A 10,000-nucleotide genomic window follows, 5' to 3' on the forward strand; every position below is an offset into this window, starting at 1 on the left:
TTAGAGAGGGGTTAGAGAGGAGGTTAAAGAGGGTGAGAGAGGAGAGAGGGTTAGAGAGGGAGTTAGAGAGGAGGTTAAAGAGGGTGAGAGGGAGAGAGCGAGAGAGAGAGAGCGAGAGAGAGAGAGAGAGAGAGAGAGAGAGAGAGAGAGAGAGAGAGAGAGAGAGAGAGAGAGAGAGAGAGAGAGAGAGAGAGAGAGAGAGAGAGAGAGAGAGAGACAGAGAGAGAGAGAGAGAGAGACAGAGAGAGAGAGAGAGGGAGAGAGAGATAGAGAGAGTGAGTGAGTGTGTGAGAAGAGAAAAGAAGAGCGAGAGCGAGAGCGTGCGCGTGATATAACCACCCAACCTTCACTTACATAAAACAGCCGTATTTAAGAGCAAAAAGAAGTGATATAAATACAGTCATAATTATATCCCCCCCAATTTCTCCGCCCATCTGGTTTTTCTCTCGCTAAAGACTGCTCTTTTACGAACTGCTTTTTACGAATCCATACATATTAACGACTTCCGGTGAAAAAAAACGCGCATTTTCTGATGTCGTCTGCATCGAGTTTCCCGCCAAAAAACTATAACTAGAGAGAGTTCAGGTTGCGTCTAATACTAACGGAAAAGAAAGTCGAATTGAAAAATAAGGGTTTTTATATATAAAGACGAGTGAATGTAGTTGATAATTGGCGCGCAATAGTTTTTTTTTCTATATTTTTCAAATAAGGAGAGCTAATGATTTCCAAAGGGGTAACGAGCCCAAAGGGGGGAGGAAGAAAGAAAATAGATACTTATATTTTAAATAATCTTTAGAAAAGTACCGTTCCGCATCTAAACATTGCTTACACAGAAAACTCTTATCCGTTAAAATAAAACTGCGTTTCAGTTTTGTTTTACTTTCACTTCAAGAACGAATTCTAATAATTTAGTTAAAAGACTTATAGCATCACCTACCATATCATGATCATAAAAAACAAATTAATCAAGACATGAAGAATCACCTACTATATCATGATAGTAAATAAATAAATAAATAAATAAAATAAATAAATAAGCATTAGGATTACCAGCCGTAACGCAACCTATATTTAACCCAATGCCATACCCAGCACGTTACCAACTGCATACACAAGGATTTCGTTCAAGGATATTAATCTACTATAATTAATTTACTATACCATGAAAGTAAAAAAATAAACATTAGGATTACCAGCCGTAACGCAACCTATATTTAACCCAATGCCATACCCAGCACGTTACCAACTGCATACACAAGGATTTCGTTCAAGGATATTATGCGATGAGTCCAAACCCGTTAAAAGAAGTTATCACACGATGCGCGTTGAAGGAATAACATCGTTTAGATATATATAGAGAGAGAGGCTAGAGTGCAACCTGGATTTAGTGGACTTAAGGGGGGGAGGGGGAGAGGGAAAGGGGGGGAGAGGGAGAGGGAGACGGAGAGGGAAAGGGGGAAGGGGAGGAGGGAGAGGGAAAAGGAGGGGGAAGGGGGCAAGGAAGGGTGGAAAGAGAGGAAGGGAGGGTAATGGTGGGGGGGGGGGGCAAGGAAGAAAGGGAGATAGAATAGGGAACGAGGAGGAGGAAAGAAGGGAGAGAAGTGAGGGTGAGGAGGATAGGGAAAGGAGTGGGAGAGTGAATGAGAAGGTGAAGGAATAGGGAAGAGGGGAGAGAGGGATAAAAAAGAGACAAGAAAAGAGACAAGGAGAGGGATAGGAAATGAGATAGGGAAGGATGAGAAGGGGAGTGAGAAAGGGCTACAGGAGAAGGAAAGGGAGAGGGAAGGGAGGGAGGGAGAAGGCAAAGGAGGAAGGGAGAGGGAGAAGGAAAAGGAGAGGAGAGGAGAGGAAGGGGAGAGGGAGGGAGAGGGAGAAGGGAGGAAGTAAGAAGAAAAGGGAGAGAGGGAGAAGGAAAGGGAGAGAGGGAGAACGAAAAATAGAGAGAGCAAAGGAAAGGAAAGAGGAAGAAAGGGCTCGAGGGAGAAGGAGAGGGCTCGAGGGAGAAAGAAAAGGAGAGAGGGAGAAAGAAAAGGAGAAAGGGAGAAAGAAAAGGATTCGAGGGAGAAGGAAAGGGCTCGAGGGAGAAAGAAAAAGGAAAGAGGGAGAGAGGAAGGGAGAGAAGGGAGAAGCAGCAACCCGAGTGCTGCCCCAACAACGATCTAGAGAGCGCCGGTGGAGGCCGGTTTCCGACGTGGCTGAAACCTCGATGTCGAAACAGCGGCGAATCTAGATGGCCTCTGTGCAATCCTTGAGGTGAATCGTTTTTTTTTATAGATTCGATATTATTTCTCTACCAAAAGATGTAATTTTAAAATATACGTCTTTTTCAAACTACAAAAATTACGTTTTTTTCAAACACATATATAGTAACAAGATATTTTTGTTCATGTTGCTTCTAAGATTCGATTTATCTCTCTACCAAAAGATCTAATTAAAAAAGATATACGTCTTTTTCAAACAGATATAGTAACTAGATATTTTTGTTCATGTTGCTTCTAATATCTAGATGGCCTTGAGGTGAATCGCTTTTATAGATTCGATATTATTTCTCTATCAAAAGATCTAATTTAAAAAAATACGTCTTTTACAAACACATATATAGTAACAAGATATTTTTGTTCATGCTTCTGAAATCTATAAGGCAATTTTTTGAAATCTTATATATTTCTCTACCCGAAAAAAGTCTAATAAAAAGGTATATTTTTCACACATACAGTAACAATTCGCTATATTTTTTAAAAATGTTTTTGAAATGTTCTACAAATAGCGGGGTTTCGTATCCAAAAAGGGACTTCAAATAATTATCTGAAAACCTTCCACGTATATTTTGCAATACACAGAGACGGAAAACAAGTGTTAATTCAGGTAATAATTCATCATTCATTCATACTTTTTTTAATTCATCGCTTGACTAGTGTGTTTTATTCATTCATTCATTCATATATTTTTCAATCCATCACTTGACTAGTGTGTTTTATTCATTCATTCATTCATATATTTTTAATAATTAATCGCTTGACTAGTGTGTTTTATTCATTCATTCATATATTTTTAATTCATCGTCTGACTGGTGTGTTTTATTCATTCATTCATTCATATATTCTTAAAAATTCATCGCTTGACTAGTGTGTTTTATTCATTCACTCATTCATATATTTCTAATTCATCGCTTGACTGTTTATTTTTTCATTCATTCATTCATATATTCTTAAAAATTCATCGCTTGACTAGTGTGTCTTATTCATTCATTCATTTATAATTTTTTAATACATCGCTTGACTAGTGTGTTTTATTCATTCATCCATATCTTCCTTTCGTTCATTCATTAAGCATTTGCCACATACACACACTCGGCAAAATACACACGCTCAAATAAACACTTACACACGCCCGAGGAGCTATAAACCATATAAAAAAATCATTTTCATTCTACTTTCCCTTTTCTCAGCTCCAGAACCTATAAACCATATAAAAAAATCATTTTCATTCTACTTTCCCTTTTCTCAGCTCCAGAACCTATAAACCATATAAAAAAAATCCTTTTCATTTTACTTTCCCTTTTCTCAGCTCCAGAACCTATAAACCATATAAAAAAAATCATTTTCATTCTACTTTCCCTTTTCTCAGCTCCAGAACCTATAAACCATATAAAAAAATCATTTTCATTCTACTTTCCCTTTTCTCAGCTCCAGAACCTATAACATATAAAAAAAATCCTTTTCATTTTACTTTCCCTTTTCTCAGCTCCAGAACCTATAAACCATATAAAAAAAATCATTTTCATTCTACTTTCCCTTTTCTCAGCTCCAGAACCTATAAACCATATAAAAAAATCATTTTCATTCTACTTTCCCTTTTCTCTGCTCCAGAACCTAAAAACCATACAAAAAAATCATTTTCATTTGACTTTCCCTTTTCTCTGCTCCATTTCAGTTTTGTAAAGATATAAAACATAGCTCTGTCGAAGAATCTGGTTCTTAATGGTTCTTAATGAATATCCACAAAGACTTTTTGCATAAACACAATCCGCGGTCTGTTTACGGGACTATGCAGTGCCACTATTTTGCAGAACTACCAATTCATTTTAGGGTACGTGTGTCTTATATATATATATATATATATATATATATATATATATATATATATATATATATATATATATATAATCTCCTTTCTCTCTCTGTCTCTCTCTATGTCTTTCATTTCTTTCGTTCTCCTTCTCCCCCCCTCCTTTTCTTCCCTCTCCTCATCCCTTCCTTCGTCCCTCCATCCCCCACCCTTTCCCCCTTTCCCCTCCCTCCGATCCCTCCAACCCTCCACCCTTTCCCCTCCCCCACCTCCCTCCCTCCCCTCCCTCCACACCCTCCACCCTTTCCCCTCCCTTCCCTTCCCTCCACCCCTTCTTCCTCTCCCGTCCGTTTCGACCGCGTCATTACCCACCCACATGCGGCTCGTCACGGTCACAACACGAGCGGCGGCCCTGGCTCTACCGCGGGAGACAACGTGACGCCAGAGAACCACATAATGGCGCCGTGTTGACGTGTGACGCTCTCTCGAAAGACTCCATATTTTCATTTCTCTGATTCGCTTCTGTCTTCCGTTTTTTTTAATCTTCCTCTGTTTTTTGTATTCTCTTTTTTGGAAATCTTGGTTGCTTTTTTTTTTTTTTTTTAATATTCTATTCTCGTTTTTTTTCTCTTGTCGTCTATTTTTTGTTCTTTTATCCCTACTCTTATTTCCCTTCTCGACTTTCCTTTCACATCCTTCTCTACCTCTTTATTCCTCCTCCTTCCCTCTTTCTCCTCACCACTTCTCCTCCTCCTCTTCCTCCACCTCATTCTTCCTTCATCTCCTCCTCCTCCATCCCTCCTTCATCTCCTCCTCCTCCTCCTCACTACCCCCTCTCCACCCCCTCTCTCCCCCTCCCTCCTTCCCTCCTTTCCCCCCTCCCCCCTCCAGTGGTCACCACAGATCGGACATCGTCACCATCACCTTCGCCCCCCCCTACCCACCCCCACCCCCACCCCCGAAGTAACGCAACGACACGAGTGGGCGGTGAAGCGGTGGGCGGCCTGGCGAACTCCGGCGCCCACCATATGTTCGTGAAGGAAGAGGAAGAGAAGGAGGAAGAAGAAGAAAAAAAAGGAGGAGAAGAAGGATGGAGGAGAGGGGGAGGGGGGGAGGGGGAGGGGGATGGAGGAGGAGAGAGAGGAAGAAGAGGATGGAGATGGAGAAGAGGAAGAAGGGAAGGAAGAGGAAGAGGAGGACGAGAGAGGGGAAGAAGAGGAGGAGGAGCAAGAAGTGAGGAGAGAGGGGAAATGCACTAAATGAAGAAAACGAGCGGAGGAAGAGGAGTAGAGGAAGAGACAGGAGGAGGAATATAAGGATTAGAAAGAGTAGGAGGAGGAAGAGGAGGAGGAGGAGAGTAGGAGGAGTAGGAGGAGTAGGTTGAGGAGGGAGGAGAGGAGGAAAGGAGGAGTGTGCGGGAAAAGAAAAGAAGAGGAGGAGAGAGAAGAAGAAGAGAGAAGGAAAAGAAGAAGGAGAAGGAGGAGGAGGATGAAGGAGGAGGAGGAGAGGAAAGAAAGAGGAGGAGGAATAGTAGGTTGAGGAAGAGCAATGGAAGGAGGGAGGAGGAAGAGGTGGATGAAGACGAATGTGAGGAGGAGGAGGACGACGGAAAATAGGAAGAGCTCAAGGAGGGGAGAAGGAATAGAGAGGGGAGGAGGAGGAAGAGGAGAAAGAGGAGGAGGAGGAGAAAGTAGGAGAAAGAGGAGGAGGGGGAGGAGAAAAAAGAGGAAGAAGAAAAGGGAGAGGAGGGGGAATAAAAGGAGGAATAAGAGCAATATGAGGAGAGGAATCACGAAGACAAGAGGGGACGTCACTCCAATCTCTTTCACAACAGAGCAACAAGATAATTATCAAGCCTTCAACGCCACTGCACAAACAACACAAACTGAAGACAATCTGAGCAAATAAACGAAACACACACACACACAAAAGCAAACTCACATACATACATACATACATACATACATACACACACACTTACACACACACAAACACACACACACACAAGCAAACTCACACCCACATCCGCACGCACGCACACACACACACACACACACACACACACACACACACACACACACACACACACACACACACACACACACACACACACACACACATACATACATACAAAAACACAAACACACACACACATACATATACACACACACACACACACACACATACATACATATACACACACACACACACACACACACACGAATACTAAGATACACATACACGTACACATACATATACATACATACAAACACGCCCTCACACTCTCACACCCCTTCCCCCCTCCCCCCGCCCACCCGACTAACACCGACACCCCCGACAGCCCAGACAAGAAGCAAAACGAGCACCGACAGGCCACCGACACGCGATCCGACCCGACCGCCACCGACACGGTCTCCCTTTCTGGTTTGGTCTTGGGTCCTGTCGAGGGGATCCCGTCTCTCCCTTCTCTCCCTTTCTTGGTTTTCCCTCTTCTCTTGTTTTGTTTTTTCCCTCTTCGCTCATTTTCCTGGTTTTCCTTTTCTATCATTTTCCTGCTTTTCCTATTCTCTCCCTTCCCCTTCTATCCTGGCTCCCCCTTCTCTCTCTTTCTTGGTTTTCCTTTTCTCTCATTTGCCTGGTTTTCCTTTTCTCTAATTTTCTTGCTTTTCCTTTTCTCTCATTTTCTTGGTTTTCCTTTTCTATCATTTTCCTGCTTTTCCTATTCTCTCCCTTCCCCTTCCATCTCATCCCTCCCTTTTCCTTTTCTCTCTACCCTCCATTTTCCTTCTCTCTCTTCCCTCCATTTTCCTTCTCTCTCTTCCCTCCCTCTCTTCTTTTTTCCCTCCCTTTCCTCTTCTTTCTTCCCTCCCTTTCCTTTTCTCTCTCTTCTTTCCCTTCCCTCCCTTTCCTTTCTCTCCTATCCCCTTTCCTCCGCGCCCTTTTCCTTCTCTCTCTTACCCTCTCCATGTACTCCTTATTCCCTTTCTCTTACTCACAACCTCTCTACCTTTCCCATCCCCATTCCCTCTTCCCCTCTCTCTCTCCTTCCTTCCTTTTATCCTTTCTCCCCTCGTTCTCTTCCTCTCTCTACCTTTCCACTCTCCTCTACCTCTTCCTCTTTACTTCTTTCTCTCCCTCTTGCGGCGTCTCTTCGCAATCACACGTGGAGGGTTAGGAAGAGCGGGGGGGTGGGTCATTTTTCTGTTGATTTTCCACAATATGACTTTTTTCTCTCTCTTTTTTTCTTACTTTTTCTTTTTCGGAATTAAATCTCGGCAGTCACAGTCGCGCGGTTACACTTTAAACCTTGCTACGACGACCCACCATTATATATAAATATACATATATATACACATATTTATGTATATCATATTATATATATATATATATATATATATATATATTTACACACACATATATACGAATACACACACACACACACACACACACACACACACACACACACACGCACAGATAAACCCACTCCACTCCACAGCCCACTCCACTTCCCACTCCCCTCACAGACCCACTCCACACCCAACCCCAAACCAACTCACAGATCCACAACACAGTACTCACCAGGATGTGGGGTGCTGACCTCGCTTGACCTTCACCTCAGGCCTCAGTCTGTGGGAGAAGAGACATGAGCTGTGACATGCTGTGGCTGTGAAATGACAAATGCAGATCCACCCCCTTTTTCCCCACGCCTTTCCCCTTCTCCTCCCCCCCCCTCTATGCTGTGTCATGAGGCAGTATATGCTGAGTCCCATGCTGTTTTTTTTCCTCCTTCTATGCTGTGTTTAAGGTACCGAGGTCAATGGCAGCATCTTTGGACTATGCTATGATGCTATAGTATGATGGGATTAAGTACTGCTTCCTTTTGCATGGAGGATAATGCATGGTTGTGATGCATCCAAAGGTTTTAAAATCAACAACAATTGCTTTAAATCAATTGAATATTAGATTCGGTCATGATAGATTTGACGGTTTTAGAAATAAATGAATGCATGAATTTGAGACAATTACTTGCTTTCAAATCAAGTGAATGTATGATGATGATACATCTAATGGTTTTAAAATCAACTGAATGTTTGGTTATCTTAAATTCAATTGCTTTAAGATTGATTAATTGAAAGTGTTTTTTATACAAATACTGCTATAGTCAAATGAATGTATGATCAAGATACATTTAATTGTTTTAAAATCAATTGAATGCACGGTTATAATATATCTATTTGCTTTAAAATCAACTAAATGCATGATTATGATAAATTCAAAAGCATTAAATCATATTAAATTAAATTATATCTTATGTATAACCATGATAAATTCAACCGTTTTAATTAAAACTTCTTTTGATGAAATATTGACATTCACCTCCATCGTGTAAAATTTACATCTAGCACTTTCATCATACACACACACACACACACACACACACACACTCACACACACACACACACACACACACACACACACACACACACACACACACATCAAACAACACACACACACACACACACACACACACATCAAACACCACACACCACACCACAGATATATATATATATATATATATATATATATATATATATATATATATATATATATATATATATACATATATATATATACAAATTCACCACCATCATTCACTAAGGGTCCTCACGCCTCTCTCCCTTCACTAAACTCCCTTCCATAATAACCACCATGAAATTTCCATTCGTCACCATCCCACCATACACAACTTTCCCTAAAATCAGGTTTCCGTGTCTTCGCAAAACCATGACTTCACTAAAGACGTCTACAAAATGAGGAAGAAATGAAAACGAGAGAAAGATTTGAAAAAAAGAAAAGAAAAAAAAGAAAAGAGAAAAGAGTGATTTAAAAAATTCAAACACCGCGGTATTTTTATTTCTATTTTTTCTTACATAACAGTATTAAATAAATGAGTAATTACAGACATCGCGGCCATGTCTTAAACCTATTTATCGCTCATTGTATATAACATTCTTGCATTATCAAATAAATAAACCTCTTCTCAAGACTACCAGACCAGACGGCGAAGAAGAAGAAGAAGGAGAAGGAGAAGAAGAAGAAAAGGAAGGAGGAGAAGAAGAAAATGAATAAGAATAAGAAAAGGAAGAAGAAAATAAAGAAAGAAGAGGAATAAGAAAAGGAAGAAAACGATGAAAAGAAAGAAGAACGAAAGGCAGAAGAAAATAAAAATAACAAAAGGAAAATAATAAGACGATGTAGAAGACGACGAAATGGGCTGATCACCACATGACTCTCCACACGACTGACATCTGACTCTCCACATGGGCATGACAACTTGGCTCGACAGAACTCTACAGAAACTTGCATAAAAGCGAGTAACTTGACAGCGCGATAAATCTAACTTAGGCATTTCGATTTCATAATAAGCTTCATCATTATAACTTTTCCTTTTTTTTTTACGTTTGTCGAGAGCGAAAGGATTCACAGAGCGAGGAATATAAATTGGGCATTTCGGAGTTATATCTTCATCAAAATTACTTTCTTTTTTTTTAACCTTTTTTTTTTGGCTTCACGCAGTTAGGAATGCAACTTAGGCAATAACATTAATTTCGATGTTATGTCTTCATCGAAAAAGTACTTTCGTTTTTTTTTATCTGCATTTATTGCGAGGATTACATCGACGAACTCGTCCTAATGTTATTATCTTCATCATAATCACTTTCTTTTTTGTTAATTTCTTTCTCTCTCTCTCCCTCTCCCACCGCCCCTCTCTCTCTCTCACCGGCCTCTCTCCCTCTCTCACCGGCCTCTCTCCCTCTCTCACCGGCCTCTCTCCCTCTCTCACCGGCCCTCTCTCCTCTCTCACCGGCCTCTCTCCCTCTCTCACCGCCCTCTCTCCCTCTCTCACCGCCCTCTCTCCCTCTCTCACCGC

At 41.1% G+C, this 10,000-nt stretch overlaps 1 protein-coding gene across 1 annotated transcript in view; it reads right to left on the bottom strand.

Moving 5' to 3' along the window:
* Nucleotides 1-10,000, bottom strand: part of LOC113802328 (protein FAM110D) — a 33,442-nt gene that overhangs the window by 19,326 nt on the left and 4,116 nt on the right. The window contains exon 2 of the mRNA XM_027352885.2: nt 7,648-7,695. The gene's annotated coding sequence lies outside the window, so the exon portion shown is untranslated. The remainder of the gene's footprint in view (nt 1-7,647; nt 7,696-10,000) is intronic.

The sequence above is a fragment of the Penaeus vannamei genome, chromosome 2 (genome assembly GCF_042767895.1).
Source record: "Penaeus vannamei isolate JL-2024 chromosome 2, ASM4276789v1, whole genome shotgun sequence".
NCBI classification, from domain to species: Eukaryota; Metazoa; Arthropoda; class Malacostraca; order Decapoda; family Penaeidae; genus Penaeus; species Penaeus vannamei.